We start from the raw sequence: 15,395 nt of genomic DNA on the forward strand, positions 1-15,395 counted from the left end.
TTATTTGAGCTGCCTTCAAATTGAATGTTCAGTTTTTAATACTTCATGGTATGGTTATAATTGTTATTATTACTTTTCCAATAATAGGAGCAGTTGGAACTTTAACTTTTAAATGCAAATCAGGCAGAAGTGATGATTCTATAATTATAGGTATTGCCATCTATCCAAAGTATCTTCAGATTTAAACACCTCATTTGTATTTATAGGCATTTATAGTTAAGCATTGCATTAAAGAAGTCAAGCGCTATATTACCATTGATATATGATGTGCAGTTTGCTCTGTCATGCATTAAAAAAATCTGTGCAGGCATTATTAAGAAGTTTGAGAATCCTGATTGATTGTGAAGCTTAAAAAATAATCTGTTTAAGAGCTGTTTTTTTATATGCTTGTTTTTAGAATATATGCTGCTGGAATGCATGACTAAAGCTATATCACGAGATTTTTGCTTGCCACTTAGTTTCTTATGGCCTTTGTTGTTTATATGTGTATATACATATAAATGTTTATATGTATATCTGTAAATGTTACGATATGTGTATGTATGTAAAATCTATGAAACTTCATAAACTGTGAAGTATATATTATGTACACATATACAGACAGATACAGTATTATGTAATACATATATAATAGTAACAACTTATCAGGTAAAGAGTAAAAATGTAATATTCATTTTAAAGAGGAGAAAGCCAGTATTAAAGAAATGACGAAAATTGCCAAAGACCTCCCGGTCAGGTAATGGCGTGGAGAAATAGGTGGATAAAACAATGATGACTTGAAAACCAATTCAGGGGCTACTGAAACTAATCAGCCAAGAGGGATAAATGACTGAACAAAAGCAGTGACTGTAGCACTGGACACAGGAAACGTAACTGGGATATTAAGACGGTAGAATTATCAGCATTTGATAATTAATGAATTATAGGCTGTGGAGTAGTAGGAGGCTGGCATATACAACAATTTCAAGGCTTTAGTATAGTTCATTGAATGGATGATGATGATTCTCTTCACCAGAAGAGAACCAGCTTTCTTTAGCTGGTTTATATGTGTATATACATATAAATGTTTATATGTATATATGTAGGTATAAGTATATATATATATATACTTCATAGAGAAGTAGATAAAAATGAGGAATTGACTTTTGAATATGAGATACAGTGTACATGGGAAATGCATGTGAAAATTGGCAATAGATATTCAGATTTATATTCCTAATACCCATAAGAGACAGGTGGGCTACAAAAAGAGATTTAAAAGTCATCATTGTGTATTACATCACTATGGAATAAATGTGTATGTATTATGCCAACTTCAAGAGTATATGAGAGTGTCTATAGGTTGAGAATTTTTATTTCAGGATTTTCATTTCAGTGGCCTGAAGAAAATTCATATAGGCACATTCTGAATGATTTAGAAAACCAGACCAACTAGCAGGATCACAAAATGAGCATCCATGTCTATGTTTATAATTTATAATGTATTTTTCCAAATAATAGAAAAGGAAATACGTAAAATATAAAGCACAGCACACTGAAGTCTAAATGATATTAGAGCCATGTCAAATCAAGGTTGTAGCAGTAAAAGTAGAAGAAACAATTGGGAGAACTGAGTAATTACAACCTTTGCTGAAGTGACTGGAAGGATTGGGAGGAGCAAATTAGTTGTGGCAAAGCATCACATTAAATCAACTTATATATTAGAATTGATTAGTCTTGAAGTAAAACAAGTGAATTTGTACCTAGCTTTATATTTGCATATAAAATATATTAGTAATATATAACAAAGACAGTTAATAAAAAAAGAAAATAAAAATAAGAGGCAGTTTTATAATTTATCTAATTAAAAACTGAATTGATTCCCCATAAGCTATTTCTCCAAAACTTCTAAGCCTTTTTCTCCCTGATTTCTTAAGAGGTTAAAGCATTCTTATCTGAAAATTGTAACTTTTTTGGCTAACAAATAATTAATTTCATTTTCACTATCCATCTGTATAATGATACCTTATACTTGAATAGTGCCTAAGGCTGAGGAAGCTCTTCCACCACCTTTTCACTCCACAGTCCTCTTTTTACACATTGCCCTGCCCGTCACAAGGGGGAGTAGCACATGTGTAAGTCAATGTCCATGTGCAAGAGTCTTAAACTTTTGTTTCATGGCCCAGATATATTACTTAACTTTATCTTCTACCTTCCATGGGCAAACATTTCAGGAATAATCATTTGTTGATATTTAAATCCCTTTGGCTCTCTGTCTTCTTTTGCCCTTGTTTGGCAAAACCCCAACTCCAGTGAACTCAGTTATGCTCTTATTCTGTGACTGCCTCAAGAGTCTAAAAGCTGTTTGAAAAGTTAACACCCACCATGCGTTTATGATCATCGATTTCAAGGGGGCTCCAAACATTGCTTTTCGGTCCCACAAAGTTTCTGTGGATGGCTTAATCTGCTACTCTCACCCCCAAATTTTTGGAAACTTCTCTGCTTTCCATAGACTGGATTGCCTCAAAACCACCACTTCACAAAAACTATGTAACTTATGAATTCGTCGTTCTACTAGTAAAATTTAAATCTAACTACATCTCAATCTGCATTGTTACCTCCCATCCAGTTTCAGTACAGATAGTATACTGTCCATCTTGCTAGTACAACCAATTCCTCCATCCTGGACTATTGATAATCATTCCTTCTGGCCTTTCAGAAAATTACACTGTAAGTCATTGCTTCTTATGTAACAAAATGTTAGATCACTAAACTAATCATCTTTGTCAGTATATTAATTGAAGCGACTGCAGCAGTTGATGTTGTTGACAGTTTTTTCTTTTACAAATGTCTATATTTTCAACAAGTCATTATCAGAGAAGTACTATACAAAAGGCTCAATAAAGCAAGTATAAATAAATAAAACAAAACTGCCATTTTAAGGTAACATTTAACAACAACAAAAAATAACCAGGTGGGAAACATCTGCTAAATTTTGATTACATCATTCAGTAACAGTCTTATTTTCTACCAGAGAAGCTACAAAATTTACATTTGTTTTTTCTGTAACTTACCTAAGGCAATTGCTTTCTTGGCTTCTATTTGCCATTAAATCTCACTGTAGGGATCCAAACTTCTAACATCTCTGTTTTTCGTTGTTCCATAAGGTTCTCATAAAATGCTAGAAAATATCTATGCATCTTGGTTAATTAAGCTTAAACAAATATTTATTTCTTCATTTGATAAGTATGCATAAGTTTCTTCCCTCCTCTATTTTAATATGCATTTTTAGGTTTACTGTTGCTTATCTTTTAAACTTTAATAATATACTTAAATTTCTACTATTCTTTTAACTCTTGAAACTAATTCATAACATTTTATGTCATGAAATAAGGATAATTTTATAATTACTTTTTCCTTCATTTTCCTAATGTTATGTTCCTTATGTTCTTACGTTCTTTTTTCTTCTACTTTTACTTTGGCAATTCTCTCTAGCAAATACAATCGTATCTTCTATACTTCTTCTTAGACTAACTCTATAAGCTGGAAAATCAATAAATATCTGCAGATTATTACTATATAATTATCATTTAATATGATATTGTTCCAGGTTTTTAAGCCACTTTCTAGATGTATACTCTACTGGATGTGTTTTTCATAGTAATTGAAACTTAGAATTAAATTTAACCTAAAGAAAAATAAGGTTAATAACATTAAAAAGATTGTAATACAATTTAGCTTTAATGTTTCTTAAAATTTTGCTGTGCAAAAACAATTAGTAGTTTGGATAACAGTGTTTAGATATGAACGTGAGTTACTACAGTGAAAATTGTAATGAAAGCATTGGTGTAGTTAAGAAAACATGGAAGGAGAGTATAAAATAAGAAGAGAAGTGAGCTTAAGGTCAAGCCTTAACTAATCCAAATTGTATTAGGAGGGTAAATAATGAAAATCCCACAAAAGATAATGAGGAAAAGGCAGAGAGATAAAAAGATAATAGGAAAAACAGTAGAATAGGCTGGGCACGGCGGCTTGTGGCTCATGCCTGTAATCCCAGCACTTTGGGAGGCTGAGTTGGGCAGATCACCTGAGGTCAGGAGCTGGAGACTAGCCTGGCCAACATGGTGAAACCCCGTCTCTACTAAAAAAAATTATGAAAATTAGCTGGGCTTGGTGTTGCTTGTCTGTAATCTCAGCTACCCAGGATGCTGAGACAGTAGAATTGCTGGAACCCAGGAGGTGGAGGCTGCAGTGAGCTGAGATCCCACCACTGCACTCCAGCTTGGGCAACCGAGTGACACTCCGTCTCAAAAAAAAAAGCAAAACAAAAAAACCCCAGCAGAATGTAGTGTTAAGGAAGCCAAGGGAAATAAGCTTTTCAATAAGAAGTGGGATGTAGCTCAACATGGCAGACTGGATGCATACATTTGCTACCTGTCACCCTTCTTAGACCTTCCAAAAAGAAATCCATGTTATCAGTGAGGATGCTGAAGGAGAGGAAGAGCATCACCAACAAGTGAGACATTTCAATATATTTCTCAAAGAGTAAGGGAGGATTGAGTTAAAGGATTAAAGAGGTGGAGAAAACTAAAACATAGTATAAAGTGTAAGGGTTCTAAAGAAAGAGGGTAGGAGTATATGTCCAATGGAAGCCTGAAGACATTCTGAAATCAAAGTTAGCACTAAGGATGGATGTAAGAAACGGGACTCAGCAAAGGGGATTGAAGACATAGTCATTGAACAACTATTTCAGTAAAGTATTGGACACTTTCCTTCTCTATATGCAAAATGTCCAAAGACTCATACCTTAATGATATGAATGAGCTTTCCATGGAAAGCTAAATTTTTTATGTCAATTTTGACACTCTAGTGAAAAACTCTTATTCTAGCATTTGTATGGCAGCAGCCTGACAGCCAGCTCCCTGTCCTCACACCGAAGCAGAGCCTGGTCATCCACACAAACCATTCAGGCATGCCCCTCACACCCCAGAAGAGAACTGATTCTTCAGACACACCATCAGGGGAACTCACACCAACTTGCAAAATTCTCAGATATACAAATAGAGATAGATATACATACAGATATTTTATATATATATATATATATATATATATATATATATATATGTGCATATATACACATACACACATATAGGCAATTCTAATTAATAGCCACTGTTGAAAATTCCTGTACTTATGGAGTGATTACAAAATTCATACTGAGATAATATGAAAAAAATTGAAACATAAAATTACTCTAAAGAAGGCATAGATTAGAATGGAATTATTTTTATTCAAAAACTTTAATATCACTATTTGATCTCTCTTTAAAAAATATAATTGAAAAGTATGTTTATAAGAAGGACATATTCCTGAATGTTTTCCTAAGTAGATAGCACATATTAAACATTTGTTCCAAAAATAAAAATAGAATATATATTCCACCAAAGTCAGCTGAAATTCCTGCTGGGTTTTACAAACTTCTTAATGCAGAGATAGGCATTATAATGGATATGTCTGCAAACATGGCAAACACCTCAGTAGGGGTTTGAATATAAAAATTATGTTTAATCTTCTGTGACCAAAGAGTTAGCTATAAAAATCATTTCAAGAACATTGTGTTTTTACACTTCTCTGAAAAAAAAAATAGACCTTTCTAAAAATCATAAAGGTCATATGCATAGGCAATATTTTTCCTTTCAGGGACAAACAGAATTTTTCTTAAAAACTCTCTATTATAAAATGTGTAATCTTAGCTTTGGATCCCCTGAAGCAAAGTTAGAAACAAGAATTACTTGTAGGTAGTTTATTTCAAGTTTCTTCCCAGAGAGAAGGATTAAGAGATGGGATGAGATTGATAGATGAAGCCAGAGGAGAGATGCTTGCGCTTGAACCCACAGGACCAGAGAATTACAGAATGCACTCAGAACGGTCACCTTGCAGGGTGTATTGATGGACTTTCGTCTCCCACTCCTGGAGGGTAGTTCTGTTAGACGTAGCTCTTGTTTTTCGAGGTTTCCCTCAAGTTGCAACTTTGTGAAACTGGTTGCACCTACATGAACCTGGTTGCAGTAGCACTTGTGGGAGTAAAAAAAATCTGGTCAAGATAAGTTGAACTGGCACACAAGACGTATATGAAACATAGATGATAGTCAGTGTAGGTAATTTTCACAACCCTTGCACATTCGCTTACAGAAAAGAGCTACATCTAATACTTACATAAATTTAAATGTTGAAGAAAAAAGTTGACTTTCTATTATTTGTCTATTGATTCAGTAAATATGTTGGTTCCATTTTTCACTGGGTGACATATATATGAATATATACTTGTGGTGGGTAGGGGCTTTAGAGGGGGCTTGGAATATAGAAATTTTGACTTTTATTAATCATTTATTTATTTTTTTATGTCTCTCTCTGGAAAGGTTATAAACTTGATCTAAAAACTTAAAACAAGAAAGTATTGGATGATTTTTGAATAAGATGAATACTTCATCTGCTCACATATCCTTGACAGTCATTCCGTACAATCCAGTTTCTCCCTAAGCAGACTTAAAAAACAACTTGAATATCTATGAAAAGACTTTTGGACTAATGAGAAAGATAGATTATTACTGTACAAAATGCTATTTTATATATATATATATATATATATATAAAACATACATACACATATACATATATATGTTATATATGTATATTATATGTGTTATATCTTATATAACATATATTCTATATGTTATGTATGTATATGTATGTGTTTATATATATATATTTTATATATATATATATATATGTGTATGTATGTATGTTACTTTGGTAACCCCAATAGAAACACCCAACCCAGATGACACATAAGAGAATTCTTCCTGGAAAAAGTGATATCTGAATTTAGCTTTGAAAGTAATTTGACATTAGGTGAATAAAGAGATTGTATTTGGCTATCTATCAAGTACAAGTATAGAATACACAGAGTATAATAAAATTGCAGTTTGGTCTGAATAACTAAAATGCAAGGCTATTTGAAGGAATAATGTGTCATACCATGAAATGCTTTGTTGACCATATTATCATTGAAGCGATGGTGAAGCTTTGGAAGATTTGAAGTACTTAGCAATACAATCATTTTCCCTTACTGACATGATGAAAAATTATTCTCATGTATTTACAAAGGTGTATTGCACACCTACTAGGAGTCAGATATCTTGTTAGGTACAGGGATACAATGGAGGGCAAAGCAAACAAAACAGCTGTTCTCGTGTAGTTTCCAATCCAATATGAGGCAGGATACCCCCATAAAAACTGACAAAGTTTCTGTCTGTAACCCTGTACCCTAGGATCTGTCTGTCCTTGCTCAGCGTTCTGATGAGGCCAAGCTCACTATCACTGCACTAAAAACAAAGCAAGTCCAACCCCAAAAGCATTTATGAGAAATGCAGATTTTTGTTAATGATTTGGAGGGTAATGAATGAGGTGCTTGCTTCCACAAAACACAGCAGCATTTATTGAACACTCCCCATGAACCACATATCTTTTTGCTGAGCTCTAATTCCTCAGCAGCTACCATTTCTCCCTTAGACACCTGTGCCTCTCCCTGAAACACTGCCGCTTCCAGTCTCCCTTCAGGGTCTCACTAACTCTGTCTTATGTGGTAATTTTGTAGTTTCATTTTTTCCTCTCATTTGAGTTCCCAGCACAATTCCAATTACTTTTTAAAAACTTATTTTTATTTAATCTACACTTACGTTTACTACATGAGAAGCACTGTTTTGAAAAAGGTACACGTATTAAAGCAAAAAGATGGAAAATACATGCAAGCAAATATTGACTAAAAAGAAGTTGAGGTTGTTATATTAATATCCTATGTTAAGCAAAGATATAGCAAAGCTGTCTATGTCTTCCTAAAATCCATTTTGTACAGAACCGGGCTTCTCACCTTTCTTTCAGTACAGTTGGGATCTTTCCCTACAAGATCTTCCTACTTCCTAAGGCAACATTTTCCCAGCCCCCTTTCCTGGGGCTATAGTGGTCCCACAGTGATATAGAAAGGATAATTAAAAAAAAAAAAAAAAAAAAAAGGGAGAAAAGACAAGACAAGAAAGAGAACAAAAAAGCAGGCCCTGGGCTCTTTTCCATCTCTGGAGTTAGATATTGCAGTAGAGAGAATTCAATTAGTAAGTTGAGAAAGTGAGTGGAAATAGATCTAGAATGCACGTAGAAAGATTAATCTTTGTTAGGAAATTCATCATTCTAACAGTGGGAGAAAAAAGTAAAAAGGCTACAGATGCAGATAATCTACTATTTGGTGGTGGGGAGTCTATGATTTTCGTTTTTAATTAATGAACGAGAAGCAAACTAATCAGCAAGAATGTATATGTAGATAACATGTTTATTTTAAGGCAAGAATTTTGTCAACATGGAAATTGTGCACAGAATTACCTAATTACATAATCCATGAATCAACCCAATTAATTTACTCCTGAATACTGCAGGTCCTAGGAGCAATGGAAAAATATAGAGACGGTATGCCTGTGAAGACTGTCACAGGCTGAATAATGGCCCTCAAGATGTCCAAATCTTAATTCCTGGAAAATGAATATTGGCTTATATGTTTCATGGGTTTTATGGGTGCAGTTAGGTTAAAGATCTTGAAGTGGACATATCACTCTAGATTATCTGGGTCAGCCCTCAATGTAGTCACAAGTATCCTTAAGAGGGAGGCAGAAAGAGAATTGATGACCAATGAGAAGGCGATGTGATGACCGTTGACGTAAGCAGAGATTGGAATGATGCATTTGAAGGTAGAGAAACAGGCTGTGAGCGAGTAAATGCAGCTTTAGAAGCTAGAAAAGGCCAGGGAAGGATTCTCCACTAGAGTCTCCACAGGAAGAGTGGATCTGCCCTCAAGGGTGGCCACTGTAACATAGGCTCAGTGAATCCTCTCTGCTTTGCCTGAGATAAAGCACCGAGAGAGTGGATCTCATTTTGTTCTCTCTGACCCCTGATGTTTGGTTCAGTACAATGGAATATAGCAAAGCCACTGTTATTTTTCTGATTAGTCTGTTTATCATTATGGAATGTGGCAATTGGAATAACTTTGAATATTCTTATTTTTTTTCATTTTTCCTTCTTAATGTTGCTCCTTGGGTATTGAATGTCCTATCCTAAATCCAGGAGACTTTTTCTTCTTCTAATTTTTTTTTTTTTTTTTTTTTTTTTTTTTTTGAGACGGAGTTTCGCTCTTGATACCCAGGCTGGAGCGCAATGGCGCGATCTCGGCTCACCGCAATCTCCGCCTCCTGTGTTCAGGCAATTCTCCTGCCTCAGCCTCCTGAGTAGCTGGGATTACAGGCACGCGCCACCGTGCCCAGCTAATTTTTTGTATTAGTAGAGACGGGGTTTCACCATGGTGACCAGGATGGTCTCGATCTCTTGACCTCGTGATCCACCCGCCTCGGCCTCCCAAAGTGCTGGGATTACAGGCTTGAGCCACCGCGCCCGGCCTCTTCTTCTAATTTTTGTTCAGAATTTTCAATTTACAGATAATTTCAAGGGGACTTGGAAAGCTTCTGATAAGAACACTCCTATTTGGGCACGTTTATCTATGCTAAGGAAGCCAAATAATATAAAAAGTCTATGTCAAACTCTGCAGGAATATAGAAATTTTGGCTTCTATTAATCTTTTATTTGTTTTTCCGTATGTCTCTCTGGAAAGCTTACAATCTTGATCTGAAAACTTAAAACATCAAAAAATTATTGGATGATTTTTGAATAAAGTAGATACTTCATTTGTTCACATATCCTTGACAATTAGTCATTTCATACAATCTAATTTCTCCCTAAACAGACTTAAAAAAACAACTTGAATTTCTATCTATGAAGAGATTTTTTATCAGATGAAATAAGCTTTTTATCACATAAAACAAATCTTCTAAAAGATTATTTTCTTTTCATCTTTCCTGGCAGTATGTTCTCCCAAGCCATTTCATTTGTACCTTTCACTGTTTCTTCTCGATCTACCCCCTAAATCAGTCATTTCATTTACTTATCCATCAATACGTCTGTCCACCCACTGTGTCTTATTCGCACTTGGCCTTTGTTCCATGAAGAATTTAAGGAGGTTTATCTTCTCAAATGTAGGTGTTCTTTCGGCATTTTATTAACTCTCTTAATTTGTCTTGAAACCTTGGAAGAATTAATATATGCTAATAAATAACAAGATGAATTTGCTAAATATGTGTCTAACTTAGTCTTTTTCTTGATTTCCCATATGAAAGCTTGCCATTGCAATTCAGAAATGAATTTCTGAAAGACATAAACTTGATAACTGGCATTGTAACTATGAACACATTTTTCTTCATGAAAGAAAGGAGTGTGAACTTTGAGTTGATTTTTGCATTGGTGGCAAAGTTATATTCAGTTATGTTTATCTGACTTTTTCTGTATTCATATTTTTTTTTTTTTTTGAGACAGAGTTTCACTCTTGTTACCCAGGCTGGAGTACAATGGTGCGATCTCGGCTCACCACAACCTCCGCCTCCTGGGTTCAGGCAATTCTCCTGCCTCACAGCCTCCCGAGTAGCTGGGATTACAGTCCCGCACCACCATGCCCAGCTAATTTTTGTATTTTTAGTAGAGACGGGGTTTCACCATGTTGACCAGGATGGTCTCAATCTCCTGACCTCGTGATCCACCCGCCTCAGCCTCCCAAAGTGCTGGGATTACAGGTGTGAGCCACCGGGCCCAGCCTCTGTATTCATATTTCTTAAGAAACTACTCTACACTCAGTGCTTCTGCTGCTACACTTCCTCTTCCATTTAATAATCTCCAGTTGGACATGGGGCCTCCCCATATCACTCATAGAATTTTCTTTAAACTAGTCAACTTTCTTGTAATCAAATGTATCAGCATATTCTCAGCCTTCATTCTTCTGACCTCTTTGCAGTCCATGTACACAGCTGCAAATATTTTCTTTTCATCTTTCCTGGCCATTTGTTCTCCCAAACCATATCATTTGTACCTTTCACTGTCTCAGTCAACCCCCTAAATCAATCATTCCATTTACTTACCTATCTATATGTCTGTCCACCCAGTGTGTCTTATTTGCACTTTGCCTTTTTTCCATGAAGAATTTAAGGAGGCTTATCTTCTTAAATGTAGGTGTTCTTTCAAAACTCTACTCCTGATCCCCATTATATTTTTAAATACTTTTTTCTTTAGTGAATCCTTCTGTTTCTGTTTCTAATTTAGAATATCCCACAAACCAACTTCTCCAACTGATATTTATGCTGTTAATAGTATCACCTTTCTCCTAGGCATCAAGCATAAACATTTCTGGGTCAGTGAGATAACTCCTAATCTCATGATCATATATGCCTTAAGTTCTGCAAGCCCTGTGAATTCTGCATCTGCAATGGCATTCTCATCTGTTCCTTTCTTTCCACTTCTAATTCCAACATTTGTTTACCTGTCACCCATATCAGTGACTTTGAACTTCTTCTTTCTATAGCTCACTTAAGGTGAATAGTATTCCTATCCAAAACACACTCTCAGAAACATTGCTGTATTCTAGATTGTAGCAAAGAAGTGAGGCCGCAGTGTAATACCATGGAACTAATTGTAACACCAGTTTTGGAATGCAAATTCATTAGAGTGGCATCATTACAGAAATTTAAACTAGAATCTATTTGCCTAATTTGGTTAGAAATACATTGGTCACACACTTGAGTTTGATTTAATAGCTGCTTGATCTTAGACAAGAGAATTATCTTATTTATGCCTCAATGTATTCATCTGAACATGGGAATAATATTGGTACTTATCTGATAGGATTCCTGTGAGGATTAAATACATGAATACATGCAAAGCACTTAGAAGAGTGTCTGTTATTTAGTAAATTTTAGTAAACTTTAGTAAAGGTGAGCTATTAACACAGTACTTATTGTATAATTCCCACAGCATTTTATTTGTGTGTGTGTGGTGGGGTGGGGGGGGGGTGTTACTGTAATCAAAAATAAACTTTTCTACACTATTCCTATTATTATAGTTTTGTTATTGCTGTTATTGTTTGTTGTATAAATGTAAACTCCTTTGTCTAGAATTGAGATTTTAATAGAGATAAAGGGGATGGATGGGCAGTAACATTGGGAGGAGCTTTGTATGCCATCACTTGCCTTCAATAATTTTTTATTCCAAGCCTTTTCCACAATTTTCTGATTCCGTATTTTTTTCTTTCTATTCTCTCTTCATGAAGTACCTTCTTAACTCCTAGCTCTGTCTGTAAGAATGCAAATGATTTGCCAAATATCATGAAGTTAGTTACTTACAATAAACTGGAATAAAGCATACCATATAATAAGCATAGTTTAAATTTTCTTCTAAAAGCATTTCCTTATGGTTGTCCATATTGAAATTCATCTGCCACTTTCATAATACCACCCACACAGCCTTATGTTATCTCCATGCAAATCATATTTACCAGCTTGATGTTTCGCTCACTACCCAGCAGAGCTCAGTATAGCCTGAGAAACTGGGAATTTTAGTAAACCCTTCTCCTATTAGGATACTTTACAAGACTAGGCTCATGCCTGTAATCCCAGCACTTGGGGATGCCATGGTGGGCAGAACACAAGGTTAAGAGATCAAGAAGATCATCCTGGCCAATATGATCAAGCCCCGTCTCTACTAAAAATACAAAAATTAGCTGGGTGTGGTGGTGCGTCCTAGCTACTGGAAGACTAAGGCAGGAGAATCACTTGAACCCGAGAGGCACAGGTTGCAGTGAGCTGAGATCATGCCACTGCGCTCCAGCCTGGCGACAGAGTGAGACTCTGTCTTAAATAAATAAATAAATAAATAAACTTTACAAAATAATCATCGCAATGCCAGCCCTACCTCAACCCCTAAAGACTATTTCATTTTGCCAACACATAGCTTTCCATATCGAAGGTATTTCACTACCCATGACAAAACGTTATTCTTCAATAGATTGAAATTATATAAATTGAAATTATGTTGGAAGCATAATGTTTTCTCATGGCTAAAGATTATGAAGACTAAGATAATCATTAGCATCATTTATCAATAAAACATTTTTAAAATAATAAAATTTAGCTTTAAAAAACTTCTGAAAGATTTTGGAAGTCTGCATAAATTGCATGTAGTGGGTCAGCACTTAATAATGTGATCCGTAAATATTAGCATCAGAATAATTGACAACGCTTAGAAAAAAATATAAATACTAGGTTATACTTCAGATCTGCTCAATCAGAGTTTCTGGGGGAAGTCCCGAAAAAAAGCAGCCTTTTTTCACTCCAGAATTGTAAAACGTGAAGAAATCAGCAAGAAGCACTTTCTTTAGAAATAGAAGGCGTGTCCCTGCTCCCCTCCCTTGCGGAGAGACAAGAGCAGCCATCTCCCAGCTGAAAGTAACTAGGAATAGTTCGGTCCACGTGCTCTCTCTTTCCAAGGTTGAGGAGTACTGACAGACCCACTAAGTTCTCAGGCCCTCCCAGAACCACACTCAGCTAGCTGACTATGCAGTGTCTTTTAGAGTGTTCACTGACCTTGAAAGGCAGAATCCTTCTGAATATTTCCAAAGAGAATGAAATCTTGGACCTGCTCTTTCCCTGGAAGTCCTGAGAAGAACCACGGTCTTCAAATGCACCATCTAGACATACCTGGAGAGGCCAACTTGTTTGTGGTATTTCTTCAGAGAAAGGATTGGAAGAAAGAGACCAGTTACGACCTGTAAACAAATTATCCTCGCCCGATAAATCTCAGGAATCTGTGTTTTCCACAGTACTGCCAGATAGTTCACATATATTCAGTATATTTTACTTGTGTGTACAGTAAAATGTGCTGATGTGTTTTCCTGCATCTCCATGGTGAGAACGAATCATTACTTGTGACATATTTTTTAAAAAGATATATATTTCTTTATATTTTAAAATCTTTTCTTTATACTAGATAGTGTGTCACAAAAAAGGTGGATGAAACGCGGTAGCAAAATCGTGTTGGAGAGAATCTCACTAAAAATACAGATTCCTGGTTCTCCGTTAGATAGTCTGATTCAGTCAGTCTTAAGTGGAGAATAGTATTTTTGACAAGCATCACTAGGAATTTTTATGTTCAGTCAGTTATGAAACATCTGACATTTTATTTTATCTCAATAAGTAACTGTGACTTTCTGGGAATTTTCAAGAGGTTGCAGTATTTCTGAAATTGGTCAGTTGCCATATATTTAATTCATAGTTTTGGAGTGCCTTTAAGGTCATTATTGAAATTTAGATTAAAATGTTTGTTTGGGAGGGATGTCCTCATAATTGAGCTACCATAGGTGATAGTTGTTCTTTTCACTTTATTTATACAGCCTTTCTTTTATTAATAAGATAGCCTATTTTCCTGTGGTTTTCAGTTTTCCTTATCTTGACTTACACTGCTATTCTTAATATGCTCTACCTGATTTTTCTCTGAACATTCAGTAAGTTATTTAAAAATAACCTTAAGGCTCCCTATGAATTATTTTAAATGATTTCCTTCCATTTTTTTTCTCTCTGAACTAATTCTCACATTTTGTCTCAGTTAATTTGTCTAAAATTGAGTAACGTATGGTGGATATTTTAAAGTTTTCATTATCCTGCAAGGATTCAGGATTTACTATTTTGTGATCATTTTTATTACCCAGTATTAAAAATCACATCCAGGATGTTGAGGATTCTAACACTACTTCTGGAAAGTAATTTATAATATTTAGAAGTGTTTCTTCCAGAGTTCACTCCAATGAGATATTTTGCAAATTTACCATAAAGTAACAAGACATTTATTTCTTAACAAATGTACGGAGCCTCATATATTCAAATATGTGTTGTGTCTTCGAAATAGACATACTGAGAGGTAATTCACTTATACCAATAAAATCTTGCCATTATTCAAACTATTTTAAAACTCAGTGATTCATCTTACTATTTTATAACACTCATCTTTGGAGCTGTGGAGAAGAGATAGCAAGCTGCCTAAGTCGAAGGCTTGATAATGATTAACGTTCTTCATATGCACCAGCCACTATGCTGAAAGCATTTCATACATTCTTTCATTTAGTCATCACAGCAAAACAGCATTTGAACTTAGCTTTTTTTTTCCTAGGTAAAGAACCTGTGATTTAGACAGGCAGCAAGTCTTCTTGCTTATTCCTGTCTGACTCCAAAGAGTACCTTCCTAATCTTTATACTTTACTGTTCTGTTACCACCAGTTAAGTGACAGGTCCAAGGTCATAGTTGCTGGGAGGTCTGCAGCTAGTGCTCTAACTCACAGTGATGGTTTTATCTGCTGTATCATGCTGCCTTCCTTAGGATATCAATGCTACATTGGGATATTGGATTAATTTCATCAATATTACCAAAATTCAAATCTAAAGTGT

At 35.1% G+C, this 15,395-nt stretch overlaps 1 protein-coding gene across 1 annotated transcript in view; it reads left to right on the plus strand.

Moving 5' to 3' along the window:
* The window catches only part of CNTN5 (contactin 5), a 1,383,122-nt gene that overhangs the window by 950,701 nt on the left and 417,026 nt on the right, over positions 1–15,395 (plus strand). The gene's annotated exons all lie outside the window — the stretch shown is intronic.

Source organism: Aotus nancymaae, unplaced genomic scaffold (genome assembly GCF_030222135.1).
Source record: "Aotus nancymaae isolate 86718 unplaced genomic scaffold, 86718_ANA_hifiasm-v0.15.2.pri h1tg000012l, whole genome shotgun sequence".
Classification (NCBI taxonomy): Eukaryota; Metazoa; Chordata; class Mammalia; order Primates; family Aotidae; genus Aotus; species Aotus nancymaae.